The following is a 25,070-nucleotide window of genomic DNA, read 5'->3' as shown; positions in this document are numbered from 1 at the left end:
TATAACTTTGGACTTAGTAATTTTTTTTTAAACAGTTCTTTTTTTATTTGACACATACATATGTTGTTATTCTAATAAAGGAAAAGTGGAGAAAATCGGAAAATATTTGGATACGCTGTTATCAAAAAACTGGAGTAGGTTGGGTAAAAATTATGAAAATTTAATTTTCAAATGCGAATATCTCCTAAGCTATAAGAGATAATTGATAGCTATGACTAGGTCTTTTTTAGCTCTCGATGAAAAGATTTTATATATGTAAAGTGGCATTTGCTAGCGTCATATATATTGTTAAAGTGTTCCATGATAGTTTCAAAACTCAGTTTCAAATTTTAAAAAAATCTTCTTAAACAAATTTTAGAAATTTTTACACATCTCTTTAGCATTACTGTAGGATATCTGAGGGTGTAAAAATACAAATAAATTATGTCTATACAAAATTTAGACGTATCTGCGATTTGAATTCGCCGGATTTTTTCAATATTTAATACCTCACAAATTACCCCTGTTCAATACTTCACTTATCCATTCTGCATCATCCCTGAAGTATGCTTTAAAATGTTATATAAAACAAAATTTCATTATAACAACATGCTGTTACAGCTTTATTTAATAATAACCATCATAAGTTAAATGCATATTTGCATTAAATATACCCATAATATTTACGAGTATTTTTAATCAAACTCCATTCTTATTCATACACAAAGTTGTTACAGTATTTTGGTTATAGATTACTATATTCAATACACAGAGATACTTGCATGTGAATGTTTAAATCCTTAAGCTACTTGTTTTTATATACATAATTAAGACTTTGCATAAAGTAATAAATTGTACACGTGGCTTTTATCAGGTTAATGAGGATTATTAAAAAACATACACACCATTACATTAAATGAGAATAAAACAAAATTTAAAACAACTGTTGCTGCTCAGATTTTGCCTGCAGCTGGCAGGAAAATGTTGAGAGGTTAAAATCATACCATAAAGGTCAAGTAGGGGGGCATATTTGCTGGAATATTAAATTGTAAGGCATACTTTAGGGGTTGTTTAAATAAATGCTTTGAAAAATTTGTTAAAAGATTTGAGGGTTTCTTTGTTGGATAAATTACACAATATTACAGAACTTTATTTTATAATAATTTTTTTTGAGTACCCTCAAAATCTGAAGTTAGTGGCATAAAAATATTTTTGTTTGTAACTTCACTCATTTAACGAATAATAAAAGAAAGCTAGTGCTAGGTGTATTATATTGACAAATTAAACTTTAATTTTAATTGCAAACATTGACAAATTTTGTTGGGGCCAGCCTCCTGTTACAAACTTTGTGTTCGTGTATGTTAAAATGTATAGTGTTTTATAAATATATTTCTGTACATGAATTTTGACGTTTAAATGAAATATTATTACGTTTTTTATATGCTGGGTAATAAAAGATCATTAAAATGTTATGAAATACTGCATAAAATTGCAAAGAGTAAAAAAATAAAGAAATTAAGTTAGAATTTTATTACGAAAAATGTATTATTTTCTCGTTTGCGTTCAATTTTTGGTTGTTGTGTAATGGATGTGATGTTTGTGTTTTGGAAGAGAGTACATATTCCTTTCTTTGGTTTGCCATACAAAATGCAAATAACATTTTTCCAATTTAATATTTTATGGCTGGCAATCAGTGGTAAAAATTGGGTGTTTTATAACCCATAGCCCAGTTATATGGGGGTAGTAAAGCGATGTTATAAATGGAAATATTTAAAGATATTTGGTAATTACTTGCTATTGATGATTAACACACATTGTAATAAATGATATATAATATATTATAGACATTTTCAAATTTATATCGATTTCTTTGATAAAGATATATTAAAAATTTGACGATGCTTAACCTGGTGTGTGCTTTTCCACACATATGTATTTTATGGGTTTTTTGCATTGTGGTGTCAAATGAGATTACTGATAGGAGAGACAAACTATTGATAATAAACTAGTTTGTTGTAATAGGTAGCAAAACATATTTTTTAAAAAATTAAAAAAAAAATTTATTTGAAAAAAAAAATAAAATTTGATTGACATTTTTTTTTTTTTTTTCGAAATCAAAAATTTTATTCAATATTTTTTAGCAAAAGAAAGCATATTTTCCTTGAAGGCCTATTTGGTAAGTTAGTCTGATGCGAGTTGGATATCTATCAAAATAAATGAGGAGCCGCAGAACAAAAGGTACTTTTTCGCATATTTCATATTTGGGAAAATGAGTTTTGGGAAAATGAGTTGTATTTATTTCGCCCCTTAAAAAACTGCATTAACCTTGAAATAGTAACAAGTTTCTTACTTATCAATAGATGCATCTAACCGCCATAAGTCACCACATTAAATATGAAGGATATTTGATATAAACCCATTTTAATATCGGAAATATCGGAACCTTTTTTTTAAAAAATAAAGAACAAAAAGTACGTTTTGTTAAAAATGAAATTAAAAACTATATTTTTTATGCATTTTTTTAACGATAATATTTTAAATGAATGTTTTAATCCTAATCTAATATATAAACAAATTACACATTGAAATTAAATAATATTTTTTTTTTTTATTTTTATACTAGTGTTGTACGTAATTAAGCACAATTTTTTTTAGAACCCATTTACTTAGTAAAAAGATTAAAAAAAATTTGCTGACTTGATTGTTTCTAGAAGATTTTAACCCAAATATTATAAGAGTACCAAAAAACCAATTTTTGAAAAGATATGAAATAGTACCTTTTGTTCTGCGGCTCCTCAAATGTTTTATAACTCATAACCTACTTTTTTTGCAAAATCAAAAAATATGTTAACTTTTTTTAAAAATTTTGATTACATCCCACTCGCATCTCACTAATAGGGGGGTCAGACGGCATGTATTGCTTGTGTATTGGGACATGTATTCGATACATATGGAATTCCATGTGTATGTAAAAATTCACGTTAGACATACGATTCATAATTTCCACGTTCAAACGTACATATGTAATTGCATGTGACATAACCTCTATTAGTTTATAAGTATGTTGTTTTTAACAATATATTTATTTAAAACGTTTTTAAATCACAATAAATATATTTAATGCAATGAAACTTATTTTGTTATGATTTTTCGTTACTTGTTTTTGTTTTGTTTTTTTTTTATTTTGCACTCACACAGTGTTGTATTTCAAAATACAACACTGTTATACACACGAAAATAGAACATGCTCTAATTGCCAAAAATGTCACGAGTAATACACATGTATTTTACATACACATAGTTTCATATGGATCACACGGTATGTATATGTTTACATATGGAAAAATGTCCCAATACATGGCACAAAACACAAGCAATACATGTCGTCTGAACCCCCTTTAAGCGATCAAAAAGGTCTTAAGGTCTTTTGAGAAATAATTTTTTTTAAAAAATGGCCAATTTTGGAGAAAAAAAGTTAGATTTTGCAAAACAAAATCAAAAATTGTATGTCTTGATTTACAAAATATTTATTTCGATACATACCAAATATGTCTTCAAGGAAAATATATAATCTTCTCTTGAGCAAAAAAAATGGTCCATTTTGGAAAAAAAAAGTCAACAAAGTTTTTAATTTTGTGAAAAAATTCAAAATTTTCAAAATCAACATTAATTTTTTTTTAAAAAAAAGGAGCCCATTTTGAAAAAAATAGTCAAAAAAGTTTTTGATTTCGGAAAAAAATTTCAAAATTTTTTTTATTTTTTTTTAAAAGTAGCCCATTTTAAAAAAGTCAAAAAAGTGTTTGATTTCGGAACAAAATTTCAAATTTTTATATTTTAAATTTTTTTACGAAATATTGAAGAAATAGCTATCTAAACTATTTGGGACACATTTTGGTAAGAACAATAGGTAATAAGTTACATGAATGAAAAAAACCACCTGCTTGGAAAAAATATCAAATTTTGATGCCCTCTAATTCAGAGAGTTCTCCACCGATTTTGTTGAAAAATTGTATCCGAATTACTATCCAATAGAACTAACCTTGGTGCAAATTTCTTACAGATTGGAAGACATCGATTTAAAAAGTTGGTTAACTTGACATGAAATCCCCCAGATATTAATCACTTAGTAATCCAGATATAGATCAAAAATAGGTAACAATCAAGTTTACCATGGGCTGAATTCCTGGATTTTAAAAAGTGCCCATACATGATATATTGATGAATCAATCATGTTTATAAATTGTTTAGGGGCTTCCTAAAGATGATTTCAACATACAGGAGGACATGGCTCCTCATCCCCAGAAAAAGTATATTTTTTAGGATTGCAAATGAAAAATATGGAAATTACAAACGGAATAACAAACTTATATATACCGTGCCACTCATGGTGAAGCCGATACAAAATATGTAATTTATTGTAAACCATCAAGGCTAGATTAAAACAAGTAAGAAAGTATGGTCGGTCAAGCCCGACCATATAATACCCTACACTAAGTAAAAGAGCAAAAACATTTTTCTTTTAAAATTTCAATAATTTATATTTTTGAGTGATTTTCGGAAGTTGGCCTTATATGGGGGCTATGACCAATTATGGACTGATCACCATGAAATGAGGTCGTGTGATTTATGTCCCTATGAAAGTTTACTATGTTGAATTTTGTGAGTATACCAACATTTTTAAGCGATTTATGCAGATTAAAGTGATTTTCGGAAGCGGATCTATATGGGAGCTATGACTAATTATGGACCGATCGTAACAAAATTTGGTGACATGAATTTTGTATATATAAAACTTAATGGAGCGCAATTTCTGGAGATACATTTATAAATTAAACATTTATGACCGATAAAGTCCAATTTCGGATGGATATTTGTATGGAGGCTAGGTGAAATAATAGAATCGGTCTATCTATCAGCCATTTTCAATAGACTTATTATATGTAAAAAATTTGATTGAAATATCTTCAAAATTGCGACCTGTACTCTGCGCCAAGGTTTACATGGACAGCCAGCCAGCCAAGTAACCAACCAACCAGACGGACGAACGGACGGACGGACATCGTTTAATCGACTCAAAAAGTGATTCTAAGTCGATCGGTATACTTTAAGGTGGGTGTTAGACTACAATTTTTGCGCGTTACAAACATCTACTATGGTGGTGTAGGGTATAATGAGAGTAACTATATTTGCATTAAATCCATTAATTTCATTGATAATAAAATAATTTTAAAGTTTTCGTTTAAAAACTCGAATCCAAAGAAACTTTAGTATTCTTCAAAGTGAAATATGCATTTTTAAATTTCTCAACAGGGTACTCAAATTAATTATAATCCTGTACTTTTTTATAATTTTATCTATTTTTCTACCTTTTTAATTTACTAAGTATTTTACTGGATTCTCGTTAGGCTATAAATAGTATTTCCTTTTAACAGAAATCCGCTGTTTGAATTTCGATACTTTATTTTAATGAACTAGAATAACAAAGAGCCGGATTAAACCTTTTTCTATTTATAAGTTACTAAACAAAATATTTTTCATATTAACAAATATACAGCAAGTATTAAATTAAACTCATATTAAGAGAATTTACGCAATATTATTAAGTTTTTCCTGCCACCACTATATGCCCCAAATAGGCTGCAAACATGAGCCTATAAAACTAAACGGATCATAGTTGATGACAGATATTTACATGCACATCAGACCATATAAATATTTACACATGTACTAGTATGTAAACTTGCACATGGTTCAGTATTTTTACATGTGCGCCAATACATTACGGAGGACCTTATTTTGCAATATTTGAACTGTCGATGCTGCAAAATTCTAAAATTGTTCTCCGTCATCTTAAATTCAATAATTTGACCCATAACTTTAAAAACAAATACTAACTGCGAAGCGTTTTGCTTGTCTGTAGATACACCTAGAGTTTTTGGCGGCAATCGACCCCACAACCCTCAGGTTGATAGTACAGCAGAGTATCTTCTAGTCTATTAGGGCACCCTTATACGTTAAAAAATTTTGCTCGAATTTTCTGCATTTGGTTTTTGGAAATCGGAGAACAATTTTAGACTTTGTAAAAATGATAAGCTTCAAGCTAAGGTCCATCCTAATATAAATATATGATTTTAAATAATATAAACAAACACATATGCATGTATATTACGAACAACAAAACTATAACCGTAACATATTTTTTTGGTTTTGGGCTGGATTTTTTTTACCCACAAATATTTAAGTCAGCAAAAGGGCTTTGGCAACTGATACATACATATAAGGGATTAAAGGATAATTTCCTTTAAAGCAACAACCATTACCACCTACACCACATGTTTTCCATAAAGGGTATAAAGTAAACAAGTGAAATACATAGTATTTCCTCTAAAAGGTTATTTTTGCGCAAAAAAAGGCTTTATAAATTTTAGGTTATTGTTATTTTTATGATTATTTCTAGTGTATATGCACATAAATAGTTATGAGTATTATGGTTAGTATCAATTTTGTTGCTATTTTCCCTTTTTTAGGAAAAGGCTTTAACTGAATTTTAGTTATTTTGTTTGGAAAAACATATGTATGACCTGGGTTACAGAGACCCTTTTTTAAGATTACTTTTCATTCTGTTATAGCATTTGTAATAGTGTTATTGTTTCTTAAAGCCATAAATTATCTGCTGGAAGGACAGAAAAGGAAAAACTAAATGTCACACCAGAGTTTTAAATAACATTATAGTAATCCTGCGAGTGTTTTACATATATAAATTTGAAATTTAGTTTTTTTTAAAGGATTTACTAGGAAATTGTTTTTTATCACTTGAATAAACTCATGAGTGAGCAAAAAGATTAACAGACAATTAGTGAGGCAAAGGGAAAAGTTTAAGAACTATTAAGATGTTTCACACATATAAGGTTTTGATAGGAAAAACTTAGATGAACTTCTTTAAAATCTACGAAAGTATTATCGAATGGCATTACAGAAATATTGAAAATAATTTCTAAAAAAAAATGTATATCAGAATCTATTTTTCAAAATATTGTTTATCGAATATAGATTTCTTTAAAAACTAGTTTTTTTCATAATGTTATTTGTTGTGAAGTTTGTTAAACAAAATACTACAATTTAGGGCATGTTCGAAAATTTGAACAAAATTTCGAAATTTTTTTCAGATTCCAAAAATGTTGCAATCTTCCTCAAAGTAAATAAAATGTTAAATTCTCCAATAGCAGAGGCTTAATTTCGTAAATTAAATATATAAATTATTTCATTATTTTAATAATTTTAAAAATTGTTGGCCCTGTTCGAAATTTCGAAAAGTTTTTTATTTCATTTAATTCGCCAATTTCTTATAGGCTCACATTGTACTTAAATCCTTATTTAAAAAACAAGTAAGAGAGCTATATTCGGCTGTGCCGAATCTTATATACCCTTCACCAAATTATACTTTAAATAAAAATTTTAAATATTTTATTTTTATTTTATTTAAATTTTTTTTAGTTGTTTTTTCGAAATTGATTTTAAAATTTTTTTTTTTTTAGTTTTTTAATTTTTTTTTTTAATATGAAAAAAAAAATTCGGGTTAAAAAATATTTTTTCCGATTTTGACCCATTGTAGGTCCAACTTACTATGGTCTTATATACGTCGTTGCACAGGTCTTTGAAATATCTATCATTAGATATCAATATTGTCTATATTAATGATTTAGTAATCCAGATATGGGTCAAAAATAGGTAAAAAATCGAGGTTGTCCTGTTTTTTTCCTTATATCTCAGCCATTTGTGGACCGATTTTCTCGATTTCAAATAGCAACCGAGCCGGAAGAATTTCGGAGATATTGATGTATCATTCGTGTATGTAAGTTATTTGGGGGCTTCAGAAAGTTGATTTCAACACACAGACGGACAGACGGACATGGCTATATCGACTCCGCTATCTATAACGATTTAGAATATATATTCTTTGTGGGGTCGCAAATGAAAAATGTAGAAATTACAAACGGAATGACAAACTTATATATACCCTTGCCACTCATGGTGAAGGGTATAATAATACAATATTAATTTAAATGCAAATTATTGAATATTTCTGAAGAGCACGAAAATTTTAAAAAAATTTTGTATCATCAGCTTAATTTTCAAAATATTGTTTTTCGATTACTGATTCTTTAAAACTTCGGATTTTTGCAATGTGTTATTAATTTTGAAGCTTATCAACTAAAATACTACTATTTATGGCATGTTCGAAAATTCAAACAAAATTTCGAAAATCGATAAAGTGTATAAAAATATAGAAGTCTTGATCAAAATATTGAAAATGTTAATTTTGTTTCATGCAAACACAAAATTTTGAGGCATGTTCGAAAATTCGAAAATAATTCCGAAATTCGAAAAAGTTTTATAAAATGATGACATCTTCCTCAAGATAATAAAAATGCTGAGCAGTAGCTTCATTTTCGAAATAATGATTTTTGAACTAAGTTTCTTAAAATCTATACATGTATAAATTACTTCATTAATTATAAAATTAGAATATTCGAACACAATTTCGAAATTGTAAAAATTTGCTATCTTCCTAAAAATAATGAAAATATGAAATTGATTCATTTTAAGGCTTGTTCGAAAATTCGAAATATTGATTTTCGAACAAACAATTTCTTAAAATACATACAATGCCTATATAAATTATTTTAATAATTCAATCATTTCTGTGGCCTATTCGAAATTTAAAACATTTAAAATATATCAGAAAATAATCTAATCTTTCTGAAGAACTCGAACATGTTAACAATTTTAGTAGCAGCAGCTAAATTTTCAAAATATTCCTTTTCGAAGTAGACTTTTTGTTGAAATTTTTTTCATAATTTTTAAGTTTTTTAAAATATTCATTCGAAGTAGATTTTTTGTTGTAATTTTTTTCATAATTTTTAAGTTTTTTAAATAAAAAAAATTTCGAAAATTTAAGGCATGTTCGAAAATTCAAACAAAATTTCGAAAATCGATAAAGTGTATAAAAATATTGTAGTCTTGATCAAAATATTGAAAATGTGAATTTTGTTTCAAGCAAACACTAAATTTTAAGGCATGTTCGAAAATTCGAAAATAATTCCGAAATTCGAAAAAGTTTTGTAAAATGATGACATCTTCCTCTAAATAATAAAAATGCTAAACAGAAGCTTCCTTTTCGAAATAATGATTTTTGAACTAAGTTTCTTAAAATCTATACATGTATAAATTACTTCATTAATTATAAAATTAGAATATTCGAACACAATTTCGAAATTGTAAAAATTTGCTATCTTCCTAAAAATAATGAAAATATGAAATTGATTCATTTTAAGGCTTGTTCGAAAATTCGAACAAAATTTCGAAATTCCAAAAAGTTTTAGAAAATAATGCCATCTTCCTCAAAATATTGAAAATGCTAAGCAGAAGCTTCATTCTCGAAATATTGTCTTTCGAACAAAGAATTTCTTAAAATACATATATCAGTTATTTTTTTATATTTTTAAGGCCTGTTTCAAATTTCAAACCATTAAAATATATCAGAAATTAATCTGAAGAACACGACCATGTTAAAAATGTTAGTACCAACAGCTTAATTTTTCAAATATTCCTTTCTGATTTTTCTTTAAAAATTCTTAAGCCTAAATACCTATATTTTAAAACCAAAAACTAAATCATAAAAACCCTGTGAATTTAATAAAACCTACAATATAAACATAAATCTCTAACCTAAAACTCAATTGTATGTTCATCAAAATCATAAATAAGAAAATAAATAAATTAACCGAAAATTGAACCCAATACCTATTTATTTATTAAATATATATTGCACTTCCCCTTCAAAGGTTTGTTGCCCCAACAAATATACATAAATATATATATATATAGTTATAAAGTTTATATCCCCTACCCTTTCTAACCCATATTAAACATAGTTTATTAACCAAAATACTACATTTTAAGGAATGTTCTAAAATTCGAAATTCAAAAAAGTGCTGAAAATCTTCTTCAAAACAATGTAAAATTCGAACAAAGTTCCGAAATTCTCAAAAAATTACGAAATTTTCAAAAGTGAATGAAATTATTAAATATTTTAGAGTACCAGAAGTATAAAGTAAAGTATACCGATCGACTCAGAATCATCTTCAGGGTCTATTCTACAATGTCCACCTGTCCGTCCGTCTGGCTGAATGTCCATATAAACGTTGTGTGGCAATTTTGAAAATATGTCAACAAAATTTGCTAAAAGTGTTTTGTTTGGTCGGACAAAGTCTGTTGAATTTTATATATTTTCACCTAGTCTCCATACAAGTGAATCGTTTATTTCAAAAACCAGTCAAGCAACAAATTATTGAATTTGAGTAAATCAAAAAAAACTGCCTTGCAACCTATAAATTACTTTACAAAATTGATATTTTTTCCATTTGTGTAACAGTTTCATAAACATAAAAATGTTGTATCTATAGTTACATATGTATATGGGGGATTTCATGTCAAGTGAAACAACTTTTAAAATCGATGTCTGCCTATCGGGATGAAATTTTCACCAAGATCAGTCCTATTGGTTAGTAATTCAGAAACAATTTTTAAACAAGATCGGTCGAGAACTTTCTGAGTGGTAAAAGTTTGATATTTTAGCCAAACAGCTGTTTTTTCTCATCCATGTAACTATTACCTATTATCCTTAGCAAATAGTTTAGATAGCTATTTCTTCAATCGAAATCTCATTTCTCGAAATCGAAATTTCTTTTCGAAATCAAAAACTTTTTTGACTTTTTTTCCAAATGAGCAATTTTTTCTGAAAAGAAAGATTAGATATTTTCCATGAATACCTATGTGGTCACTGGGATGAGAGTTGGATATCTACCAAAATGTTTTGAATGTTAAAACATAAAATTTTTGACTTTTTTTGCAAAATCAAAAACTATGATCACTTTTTTTTTTTTTCAAAATTTTTTTTTTCAAATTTAAAATTTTTTTTGCTCAACAGAAAGCTTATTTCTTTTCCTTGAAGACCTTCTTAGTAGCTTAGTGGGATACAAGTGGGATATCTAAAATTTTTGATTTTTTTTTGCTCAAAAGTTGACATCGATTTAAGAAGCTTGAAATCAAATCTCCCATATTTATTTAAAAAACAAGTAAGAGAGCTGTATTCGGCTGTGCCGAATCTTATATACCCTTCACCAAATTATACTTAAAAATATTTTTTTGTTTTTATATATTTTTATTTAAACAAAATCAAAATTTTTTTTTTAATGTTTTAAAATTTAAAAAAAAAATTTTTTTTCCAAATTGTTTTTAAAAAAAGTTTTTTTCAAAATTTTTTTTTTTTAATTTCTTTAATTAATTTTTTTGGAAAAATGACAAAAAAAATTGTTTGATGAAAAAAAAAACGGGTTAAACAATATTTCTTTCCGATTGTGACCCATTGTATGTCCAACTTACTTTGGTCTTATATACGTCGTTGCAAAGGTCTTTGAAATATCTATCATTAGATATCCATACTGTCTATATTAATGACTTACTAATCCAGATATAGGTCAAAAATAGGTCAAAACTCGAGGTTGTCCTAGTTTGTTCGAGTTTTTTCCTTATATCTCAGCCATTTGTGGACCGATTTTCTCGCTTTTAAATCGCGACCGAGCCGGAAGAATTTCGGAGATATTGATGTATGAATAGTGTATGTAAGTAATTTGGGGGCTTCGGAAAGTTGATTTCAACACACAGAGACATTTTAGGACCAGTCAAGCGCTGTTACTTCTTCTTTTAAAACTTCACTAAACACGAATTTCTTTTCTTTGCTTTACTATAGTGGGGCAGTATTTACTTTTTTTGTCATTAAACGATGCATTTACCCTTGTAAAACAGTAATCGCCCAATAACTCAATTTTGGATTTTTTGTTGCTTGACTGGTTTTTGAAATAAACAATATTGTATATATTGAATAGGAGAACAAAACACGAACAAAAATCAGTGCCTTAAAAATCGCAAAAATTCAGAAGATTCAACATAGCAATATATATTACTCTAACAAGCAATACTTCGGTTTAGATCTCGAATAACTATAATAAAAGAAAAATATTTGGAAATTGTAATTTAAAATAACCTAAACTTTTGTTTTAGTTTTGAACATCTACTGCATACAAAAGGGCCGTCACTAATAATGGTTTAGAAAAAAATTATTACTAACTATTACCATGACTTGAATGATGAACTACTATGGCAAGCCTTTTACATTGGTTATTCTCTGTATCTCTAAACGGTCAACTCATACCTGAGAATAGAAAAATTAAAATAAAGACCATAAAAGGAGCTCTAAATGCAATATAAAATAATTTCCTAGTTTTAATAGGTTTTCTATTGCTGCTAGCATTCCTTTCCTTTCGTTTTTTTTTTGTTTCTAAGCCTTTTAATGGACTATTTCCGTTTTAGTTTTTATAAAATATTTTTTTGTTTTTGAAACTTTTTGTATGCTACGAAAAAAAGAAACAATTAGTTTTCTTTTTCATCAGGCAAAGAAATTAAAATTCTTTAATATGAGTTTAAATTGTACTTTATATTTTTAAATTTCTCAGAATATCTAATACAATATACATATTGCTAAAAGCTATCATTTAACAATCAAAAATATATTTTTAGATTTGTATTTATAATTTCTCAGGAATAGAGAATTTCAAATGCCAGGCTATTTAAAGAACCCACGCAATCCATTTTTTGTGATTTCCTACTAAATGTTTTTATCTGCTTTAACAGCACTTATTAAATTCTACTCTTATATTTTAAATCAATCAATAATTCTATGTTTACACACTTAAGCTTTCAGTAATTTCAAATGACAAAGGAAATTGAAAAAAGTAAAAAGGAAAACTTGTCGAAATTATGGTTTTGTATTTCAAAGACTTTAGGAAATTACTGTCTATTCTGTGCTTAAAAAAAGTTTACAGCAGAAAAGTTTAGCAAATGAAACGGAGACACAAAAAATACTATTAACTGATGACGTCATTTCATTGACATTTCTCAGGCAGCTTTTAATTATGTCAAGAGTATGTCATTAGCCATTAAAGTTGTATTTAAATTTGACGAAAATTTATACAAAATACATACTTTAATAGTTGACTTTAATTGGAGAGTTTACTTTTGCTATTGTATACAAAATATATTCGATCATTTGCTTTCCATTAGTTGTATGATATTTTTGAGCACAAGCTAAAAGAACTAAAACCTCAAGCCATAATGAATTGAATCGAGTTATACTGGGAAAACCGTAAACATGTTTTTTTAAAAATTCAAGTTAAAACATTTAAATGAACAAAACAAATTTGCATCATTATCTACTATATCATGACTATCAGTAATATTTATAAAGTTTCTGCTAAATAACTAAAAACTTTGCTTTTTTATAGCAAAAACTGCAGCTGTGTAAAAAAAAAAAACAAAATAACCTAAATTGTATTATAACTTCCAGATACAAATTATACAAAATGAATCTGCAAATACTTAGCAAAAAAGAAGAAATACTAAATAATAAGAAAAACTTTGAACATTACTAAACAGTAATTTTAACAAATTAACCTGAAACCAACATAAAAAGATATTGGCTACTACCTAGCAAAGATATACAAAGAACACACAAAAAAGGCCCCGAGAAAAAAACTACAATTGTAAGTTAAACAAATTGCAATTTCTTCTTAAAAAAAGAATATAAAAAAAACTAAAAGAGAATATTAAACACTGGTTAGTAGAATTTCCCAAAACAATTCACAAACAAATTGTAAAAACCAACCACCATTCCATGAACCAGGTCAGCAGATTATTGTGAAGTTGTTTGAAATTTTTAACAGAAGTTAAAAAACCAAAAAAAAAACTCAAAGTGTTAAAAACACATCTTCAGAAACACATCTGGCAAATGACATTTGTTTGTATTTTCGTACAACTTGTATCCGTATTTGTTAATTACGAACACAAGTTTGAAGGGTTTGTAATTTATTTACTTTAAACTTCAGTTAATTTATTGTTTACCTTTATTTATTTAGCTTGTTTGCTGTCGTAACAAAGAAATATTGCCTGAATATATTTACTTGCTCGCAACAGGAAGTGTTGAGTTATAAATATTACATTTTTACTTCACTATATTTTTTAAATGTATGTACTACAATATATTAACAAACTTATAGTACAGGGGAAAAATTAAATAAAATGTAACACTTCTATAATGTACATATGTCTAGTCTATGTCTAGTCTATGTCTAGTCTATGTCTAGTCTATGTCTAGTCTATGTCTAGTCTATGTCTAGTCTATGTCTAGTCTATGTCTAGTCTATGTCTAGTCTATGTCTAGTCTATGTCTAGTCTATGTCTAGTCTATGTCTAGTCTATGTCTAGTCTATGTCTAGTCTATGTCTAGTCTATGTCTAGTCTATGTCTAGTCTATGTCTAGTCTATGTCTAGTCTATGTCTAGTCTATGTCTAGTCTATGTCTAGTCTATGTCTAGTCTATGTCTAGTCTATGTCTAGTCTATGTCTAGTCTATGTCTAGTCTATGTCTAGTCTATGTCTAGTCTATGTCTAGTCTATGTCTAGTCTATGTCTAGTCTATGTCTAGTCTATGTCTAGTCTATGTCTAGTCTATGTCTAGTCTATGTCTAGTCTATGTCTAGTCTATGTCTAGTCTATGTCTAGTCTATGTCTAGTCTATGTCTAGTCTATGTCTAGTCTATGTCTAGTCTATGTCTAGTCTATGTCTAGTCTATGTCTAGTCTATGTCTAGTCTATGTCTAGTCTATGTCTAGTCTATGTCTAGTCTATGTCTAGTCTATGTCTAGTCTATGTCTAGTCTATGTCTAGTCTATGTCTAGTCTATGTCTAGTCTATGTCTAGTCTATGTCTAGTCTATGTCTAGTCTATGTCTAGTCTATGTCTAGTCTATGTCTAGTCTATGTCTAGTCTATGTCTAGTCTATGTCTAGTCTATGTCTAGTCTATGTCTAGTCTATGTCTAGTCTATGTCTAGTCTATGTCTAGTCTATGTCTAGTCTATGTCTAGTCTATGTCTAGTCTATGTCTAGTCTATGTCTAGTCTATGTCTAGTCTATGTCTAGTCTATGTCTAGTCTATGTCTAGTCTATGTCTAGTCTATGTCTAGTCTATGTCTAGTCTATGTCTAGTCTATGTCTAGTCTATGTCTAGTCTATGTCTAGTCTATGTCTAGTCTATGTCTAGTCTATGTCTAGTCTATGTCTAGTCTATGTCTAGTCTATGTCTAGTCTATGTCTAGTCTATGTCTAGTCTATGTCTAGTCTATGTCTAGTCTATGTCTAGTCTATGTCTAGTCTATGTCTAGTCTATGTCTAGTCTATGTCTAGTCTATGTCTAGTCTATGTCTAGTCTATGTCTAGTCTATGTCTAGTCTATGTCTAGTCTATGTCTAGTCTATGTCTAGTCTATGTCTAGTCTATGTCTAGTCTATGTCTAGTCTATGTCTAGTCTATGTCTAGTCTATGTCTAGTCTATGTCTAGTCTATGTCTAGTCTATGTCTAGTCTATGTCTAGTCTATGTCTAGTCTATGTCTAGTCTATGTCTAGTCTATGTCTAGTCTATGTCTAGTCTATGTCTAGTCTATGTCTAGTCTATGTCTAGTCTATGTCTAGTCTATGTCTAGTCTATGTCTAGTCTATGTCTAGTCTATGTCTAGTCTATGTCTAGTCTATGTCTAGTCTATGTCTAGTCTATGTCTAGTCTATGTCTAGTCTATGTCTAGTCTATGTCTAGTCTATGTCTAGTCTATGTCTAGTCTATGTCTAGTCTATGTCTAGTCTATGTCTAGTCTATGTCTAGTCTATGTCTAGTCTATGTCTAGTCTATGTCTAGTCTATGTCTAGTCTATGTCTAGTCTATGTCTAGTCTATGTCTAGTCTATGTCTAGTCTATGTCTAGTCTATGTCTAGTCTATGTCTAGTCTATGTCTAGTCTATGTCTAGTCTATGTCTAGTCTATGTCTAGTCTATGTCTAGTCTATGTCTAGTCTATGTCTAGTCTATGTCTAGTCTATGTCTAGTCTATGTCTAGTCTATGTCTAGTCTATGTCTAGTCTATGTCTAGTCTATGTCTAGTCTATGTCTAGTCTATGTCTAGTCTATGTCTAGTCTATGTCTAGTCTATGTCTAGTCTATGTCTAGTCTATGTCTAGTCTATGTCTAGTCTATGTCTAGTCTATGTCTAGTCTATGTCTAGTCTATGTCTAGTCTATGTCTAGTCTATGTCTAGTCTATGTCTAGTCTATGTCTAGTCTATGTCTAGTCTATGTCTAGTCTATGTCTAGTCTATGTCTAGTCTATGTCTAGTCTATGTCTAGTCTATGTCTAGTCTATGTCTAGTCTATGTCTAGTCTATGTCTAGTCTATGTCTAGTCTATGTCTAGTCTATGTCTAGTCTATGTCTAGTCTATGTCTAGTCTATGTCTAGTCTATGTCTAGTCTATGTCTAGTCTATGTCTAGTCTATGTCTAGTCTATGTCTAGTCTATGTCTAGTCTATGTCTAGTCTATGTCTAGTCTATGTCTAGTCTATGTCTAGTCTATGTCTAGTCTATGTCTAGTCTATGTCTAGTCTATGTCTAGTCTATGTCTAGTCTATGTCTAGTCTATGTCTAGTCTATGTCTAGTCTATGTCTAGTCTATGTCTAGTCTATGTCTAGTCTATGTCTAGTCTATGTCTAGTCTATGTCTAGTCTATGTCTAGTCTATGTCTAGTCTATGTCTAGTCTATGTCTAGTCTATGTCTAGTCTATGTCTAGTCTATGTCTAGTCTATGTCTAGTCTATGTCTAGTCTATGTCTAGTCTATGTCTAGTCTATGTCTAGTCTATGTCTAGTCTATGTCTAGTCTATGTCTAGTCTATGTCTAGTCTATGTCTAGTCTATGTCTAGTCTATGTCTAGTCTATGTCTAGTCTATGTCTAGTCTATGTCTAGTCTATGTCTAGTCTATGTCTAGTCTATGTCTAGTCTATGTCTAGTCTATGTCTAGTCTATGTCTAGTCTATGTCTAGTCTATGTCTAGTCTATGTCTAGTCTATGTCTAGTCTATGTCTAGTCTATGTCTAGTCTATGTCTAGTCTATGTCTAGTCTATGTCTAGTCTATGTCTAGTCTATGTCTAGTCTATGTCTAGTCTATGTCTAGTCTATGTCTAGTCTATGTCTAGTCTATGTCTAGTCTATGTCTAGTCTATGTCTAGTCTATGTCTAGTCTATGTCTAGTCTATGTCTAGTCTATGTCTAGTCTATGTCTAGTCTATGTCTAGTCTATGTCTAGTCTATGTCTAGTCTATGTCTAGTCTATGTCTAGTCTATGTCTAGTCTATGTCTAGTCTATGTCTAGTCTATGTCTAGTCTATGTCTAGTCTATGTCTAGTCTATGTCTAGTCTATGTCTAGTCTATGTCTAGTCTATGTCTAGTCTATGTCTAGTCTATGTCTAGTCTATGTCTAGTCTATGTCTAGTCTATGTCTAGTCTATGTCTAGTCTATGTCTAGTCTATGTCTAGTCTATGTCTAGTCTATGTCTAGTCTATGTCTAGTCTATGTCTAGTCTATGTCTAGTCTATGTCAAGTAATCTTATCCACAGTACAGATTATTTCATCTGGAGTAATTAACGCTGTCGCAAAACAAAATACTGATAAGAATTATTTTTCTTTCTTTCGAATAAATTTGGTGTAAAATTCCGGGAAATTTGCATTTTCGTGTACTGTTTTAAAATAATATTTTGTTAATAATTTCATTCTGATTCCCTATAGTTATTATTTTAATGCACTTGCCCAGAATACTGCTGTATGATTGTACAAATTCAGATACACTTTTCTTCCTTTGTGTCGGATTTCGCTGTTGAGATGAGATGACAAACAAAAGAGTTTTTTTGTATAACTGTATCACGTATTTGAAACATTCGGTATACTTTTGATTGTTTTTGAGGAAAAAGAATTGTAAAAAGTAAAAGCTGAATAAATTTAAGTGTGTGTAAATGACACATGTTTTTGAAAGTTGAGCTGTTCTGAGAACCGAAGATTTAATGAAAAACGAAATTACGTAAACAAATGCAGTAAGATACGTTCTTAAGAAAATAACTAAAGGCAATTTTTTTCTTTCGAAAGAATTTTTAATTAAAATTCGTATTATTTCATACAGTGTAGGTATGCTGAATATATTTTTTTGATTATAAAAATATATTTAAGTTTAACAGTCCCTCTCACTTAGTCAGTTTTTAACATACTTCACATTTATCAATTGAGCCAATATTATTATGTTGCCATCAATGTAAATTACAATATTATATTCTTTTATGTACTGCATTGCTACGAGTATTAAGTATATTACAATATATGACACATACTCACTTGTAGTTTTAAATATAAATTATCAGCCCTATTCTGGAAAAAAAATGTTGTATAGAAATTTGTCTATTCTCCTATATTCTAGACTATATTTTCTATAGGAAATTTGTCTATACCCGGCTCTAGACAAAATATCTATCATCGGTTTTTAAAAATATTGTAAAACTATTCGTCCATCTTTTACAAAACACAAAAAATTACCAGCCTTACCTCCTACATTTAATCATATTTCCCTGAAATCGAATACAAACTTATTATTTACTCTTCAGGTTAATAAAAGAGCTGTAAAACAAACAAATGATATTTAAAAAATGTCAGCGAATACGCTGTCATGATGATGGTAAATTTTTAATGCTTAAACTCAGTTGCGAGCAAAAGTAAATGTGATATTGTTGACGATGACACCTTAGCTGGTGTAATTAAAGATGAAATGATGATTGGGAGTTGTAAAAATGTTGCAGTTTATTTAATAAACTAAAATGAAATTGCCTGGAAAAATAACAAGTTCTTTTATTTACGACAATTTAAGCAAAGAGCTTTAATGCTTATAAATTATTTAAGCTTTAATAGGTTTATTTGCACAAAAGCGTTCCATTAAATAACGTAGGCGTATGTTTGTTATTTATATTTGAAAAGAAATCCATATCACTCATACGTTTAGAAGGTCATTGATTATTAACGAAAATTGTTTTCTACAGCAACTGGTGGCGGCTGAGTAATAATTCAATTGCTAAATAAATATTACTCATATGACTGAGACAACACACTAGCATTCTTTAGCTACTTACTTTGAAGCATTTTTTGTAATAGACGACACACTTAAACACGTTCCTTCTTATAGAATTTCTAGTGAAAAACGATACTTACTGACACACAAATACATTTTGAACAGATGTTACCCTGAATTCTATACATATTTTATTTAAATATTTGCTTAAAAATAAAAAGAAATCGAGCGCTGCTTTATCCTCTTGGTAACGACAGCCTTTAGACATGTGTTTCCTATGTTTGGCAAGACAAGACAGCCGTAGAGACGTAAAGAAAATGTTTGTTGTACGTGAGTAAATATTGCAAAAAGGGAATTGTGTTTAAATAAGGGTAACAATTTAATCTTTAGCAATGACATTTTTATGATTCTGGAAATTTTTCTGATACTTAGAAAAATACAAAAAAAAAGAAGAAAAAACACTTGTATGACTATGTCAATGTGCTGCTTTTACTCAAGCATTTAAAAAAGATAAATTTCTGTCAAGAAATCGGCTGGCATCTTAGGATAAAGTTGACTTCAATAGTAAATGATACATGAGCAGCAAAGGAAGTGAGTAGTATAAAATTTCAAAATGTTACACACTTTCTTTTATGTAATTTCAAGGCTGCTGTTGAGTTATAATATAAAAATATAATGGAAAATTAAAAAAAAACATAATGTATTAAAAAAACTAATGTAATATTAAACAAAAGATAATATTTACCAAGAATTGCTGTTTTCACTTATGATTTATGATTTACAAATATCATTATGTTCTTACATTAATTTTCTCACTTCTTTTCGATGTATGACATTTCTAGACAGAATTTCCTCTAGAAATTCCGGCACTGCCATCCCTAAACATACTTTTCTGTATAAAAACTTCTATCGCCACTCAGAGAAAACAGATTCGTAGTACTAACCGAATTTTTTGCCAATCGAATGTCCTCTGTGACCGAATTTTACAGCTGTGGCTACAAAATTTCAGAATTTGTATCAAAAGTGTGCTTGCTACAACTGAAATTTTTTTTTATCATCTGACTTTCTGTTGATATAGCCGAAAAATTGTATTTGTGCAATCGAATCATTCGATTCGCAACAATTAAGTTGCTACAACGGATCTGCTTTCTCTGTGCAGCTCCTTACAGAATTGTCTGTATAAATCTCTCTATCGCCGTCTCTAGACAGAATATCTAACAAAAATCTTTCTATCGTTGGCTTTAGACAAAATTTGCTAGAGGAATACTATGTACGGGTTCTAGACAAAATGTCCTATTGGAAATCTTTTTTATAGCCGGTTTTGGAAGAAATCTTCTATATGAAATTAATCTATCGGCGGCTCCAAACAAAATTAGTTATAGAAAATCTGTATATCGCCATCTCTAGACACAATTTCCTATAGGAAGTCTATCTATCACCGGCTGTAGACAAAATTTATTATACGAAATCGATTTATCCCCATCTCTGTACAGAATTTCCTATATGAAATCAATATACCGCCATCTCTAAATAAAATTTTCTATAGGAAAGCTATCGCCGGCTCTAGACAAATTTTCCTATAGGAAATTTATCTATCGCTGGTTCTAGACAAAATTGCTTATTTCAAATCAACTCATCGCCGCCTCTAGACAAAATTTCATAAAGAAAATCAATATATCGCCGGTTTTAGATAAAATTAGACAAATACTGTAGAAAATATCTTCTATCGCCGGCTCTAGAAAAAATTTCATATAGAAAATCTATACATCATCGGCTCTGGATAAAATTTCCTATAGAAAATCTATTTATCGCTGGCTCTAGACAAATTTTCCTATAGGAAATCTATCTATCGCCGGCTCTAGACAAATTTTCCTATAGGAAATCTATCTATCGCCGGCTCTAGACAAATTTTCCTATAGGAAATCTATCTATCGCCGGCTCTAGACAAATTTTCCTATAGGAAATCTATCTATCGCCGGCTCTAGACAAATTTTCCTATAAGAAATCTATTTATCACCAAGATTTCCTATATGAAATATCTTGTGTCGCCGGCTCTAAATAAATTTATTATAGGAAATCTATCCATCTCTGGACAAACCTTTATCCACTTATCGCCGGGTCTAAATTTTCTATATGAAATCTTTCTTTCGCCGGCAGTAGACAAAATTTCAAGTACAGACAAAATTTCCTATAGGAAATCTATCCATCGTTGGCTCTAGACAAAAATTTTTTATAGGAAATCTATCTATAGCCGACTCAAAATAAAATTGTCTATCGAAAATCTATCTATCGCCGGCTCTAGACAAAATTTCTTATATTAAGTCAATTTATCGCCGCCTCTAGACAAAATTTCATATAGAAAATCAATCTATCGCCAACTGCATACAAAATTGTCTATAGGGAATCTAGCTATCGTCAGTTTTAGTCAAAATTATATAGAAAAGATTTCCTGTTAGAAATCTCTACCATAGCCGGCTGTTTAAAAAATATTCTATCTATAGCCAACTCTTGACAGAATTTCATAAAGAAATCTGTATTTTTCTTTAGCATAGAAATATAGATAGCGGAGTCGATATGTCAGTCCGTCTGTATGTTGAAATCAACTTTCCGTAGCCACAAAATAACTTTCATACATGATTCATTCAGCAACATATCAAGAATTCTCACGCCTGGGTTGCTATTTAAAATCGAGACAAGGGGCCCACAAATGGCTGAGATATAAGGAACCAGGACCAGGACAACCTCTATTCTTGACCTATTTTTGATCAATATCTGGATTACTAAGTCATTAATATAGACAATATGGATATACAATAATATAACAACGGCGTATATTAGGCCAAAGTAGGTCAGATATGGAGTGGGTTAAAATTGGGAAAAATATTTTTTGTTGTATAATGTTCTCACAAATAAATTTAAAAAAAAAATTGGAAAAAAAATTAAAAAAATTTGGTTTACCCAACAATATTTAAAATTTTTATTTTAAAGTATAATTTGGTGAAGGATATATAAGCTCTCTTACTTGTTGTTCTATTTTTATTGTTTTTAATATTTTTAATTTTCTCATATATTTATTTGATACGCCTACATGACGTATACTTGTTATATATTTAGGTAAGTAATTATTTATAACTCATACGCTTTGTATTGCTCGATATCTTCATAAAGTAAAAATCAACCGGAGGCGTATGATTTATTTTCAATTTCATATATAATAAACATTACATATTACGCATAGGTACAGGCTGTTAACAGAAAAACATTAATTCCAGGAAATTTTTTATTAAAGCTTTATTTAAAACTTTAAAAGTGTCTGATTTAATCTTTAAAATACATATGTATATAAAAGAGATTTTAAAGTCTCTGGAAGGAAAACAAGGAAAAAAAATAAAATACAAAATATTTAAAAAAATCCATAAAATATAATTTAATGACTGCTTTCACATGACGACATCTCAAATCCGACTTAATCATAAATTTACATACATTCTTTTTAAATTCCATTTTTAGCTGAACAAAGAAAGAAACAACCCACAGTAGGGCAGAATCAAAATTTTTTGGAAAAAAATCTGTCATTTCATTAATAAAAAATACAAAATCTTTGAAATCGGAGGGGAAACAAAAAATTACACGTGTTTAAAAATTTGAGCCCCAAAGAGCGGCCCCTGGAGCAGTTGTAGGGCCCATTTTAACAACTTAAACTCGACTACTCCTTGGCTACGCCCTCGTCAAATGATATCCCGATCAGACCAGCCGCTTAGATATACCAGATTTTTTTACAAAAGATTTTAATTCTGCCCCACTGTGCAACCCCACTCATAAAACAAAAGCCATAAACTACAACCAGCTAAAAATCGTCGAATAGCAGACTATAAAAAATGTTCAGCACACAATTGTATTAGCAGTGTTTAACAATATTGCAAGCCATTAATATTTATTATACAACAAAATAAGAGCAACAATAATAACAACGACAGCAACAACACCACCAACAATAATAACACATCAATTTTATAAAACTCTAAATGCATTTACAGTTACAACAATGGCGACGACAACAAAAACAATTAGGAGAGGGAGAAAGATTAAATTAAAATGAATGAAAACAGCAAAAAAACGAGAACAAAGAAAACAATGGTTTTGCAAATGGTTTATAACTAAAGAGAAATATTTTTTCTGTTTTTTTACATTTTTAGAGCAACAGTTTTACATAAAATATTAAAAAAAAATTCATAAAGATAAAATTTTTAGAATTTTTGCTTAAAATTGCTAGCACAGCTTATGAATTATTGTCCATAGAAAATGCTTGTTAGGGACATTTGACATTTGAAAAATTTGCTGTTAAAAAAAAGATTTTTTCTCTAATTGTTGCAACGGAAATAATTAATGTATGACATTTTAAGAAATTTAATAAAGGTACTCTAGCCACCCACATCCATAGAAAACATATAGTTGTGCATGTTTACCATTTCAACAGTTTTACAAGTTTTTCTAACAATGTTCTGGTCAAAGTAACTATTTATATGATTGTGGTAAACATAATTTGGCTAATTTACGATTCTTATGATTGTGTTAATCATATGTATGGTTACAGTATATGTTTGTGACAACCATTTTCATGATGAATATTTCTATCATAATATGTTGTTCTCAGATTACACCGTACGACACTCAATATTAGACATGAACCCGATGATATGTCTGAAACAATAAACTAAATGGAGAAAAACTGCGTTTTCAGTTTTTCATTTCGTGATCCAGTTTCCTTTTAAAAGGACTTCAAATTTCAGAGGAGTACATTTTTAAAAAAAATGTTTTAAAATACTTCTGATCATCCTACTATGTCAAATTTGGTGTCAAATGATCAAGACGAGTTGTAAAATATTTCGTATTATTTTTATTTTATCCTGTAAGGATCAAAAGAGGTCAAAAATGTCCTTTCAAATTTTTATCCTTGAATATCCTTTTAGATTTCCAATCATTTTTTTTTAAAAAATAGTGAGTTAAAGAACCCAATATTGAATACCACATGTCAAAATTTCATCCTTCTATCTTAACTACTTAAGTGTTAAAAATATTTTAAATTTGAATTATTTTATTTTAATATTTCATTCGAAAAAAATATAACAAAATCCATTGTGAAAAGCAACGAAGAAGACTTTTTAATAAACAAGTACAATGGTATAGTCGGGCAAGCCCGACCTTGTGATACCCTCCACCGGGTATATGATTATAAAGAGTTTTCTTTTGATATGAAACTTATTTGTGTTGAATCTTATTTGAATACACACATTTTCGGTAGTGGGCCTTATATGGGAGCTATGTCTAATTATGAACCAATCGTCACTAAATTTTGTGGGATGAATTGCGAATATATGAAACATATTTGCGTTGAATTTTGTTTGGATACTGACATATTTCAGAGATTTATGTATATTAATGACATTTTCGAGAATTTTGCTTATATGGGAGCTATGGAATATTGTTGACCGATCATCACGAAATTTGGTTGTAAGATTTCGGCTTACATAAAACTTAATTGTGCTGAATTTTGTTTGAATATGTTTATAATTAATGGCGTTTTCTTTTCTGACACAAAATGTTGCCAACATATTTTGTACCATTTATTAAAAGTTACCCATACCCTCATAATGTTTTACATTTTTAACGATCACAATAGAACAAAAACCATTACCATTTCTGCAATTTTCTTTTATGTACCTTCTAAATGTTGTAAAACTATACATTTTGCTGTTTTCTAACCCTTTGATAAAATTGAGGGTGAAACGTGTAGCATATCCTCAGGGTTTTAGGGCAACATTATTTGAAAAGAACACGTTATACCCTTACCAAACTACATTTGTTTTAGAAAAGAACACAGAAAAGGGCAAAAGGCAAAATAAAGGCATCATTTAAGCGAGAAAATAAAACGCCATAAGATATTTATGAGAGCTTAACTATTTTCAAATAGGTCAATTGTA

Source organism: Calliphora vicina, chromosome 5 (genome assembly GCF_958450345.1).
Source record: "Calliphora vicina chromosome 5, idCalVici1.1, whole genome shotgun sequence".
Taxonomy (NCBI): Eukaryota; Metazoa; Arthropoda; class Insecta; order Diptera; family Calliphoridae; genus Calliphora; species Calliphora vicina.
This window is presented reverse-complemented; position numbering follows the sequence as displayed.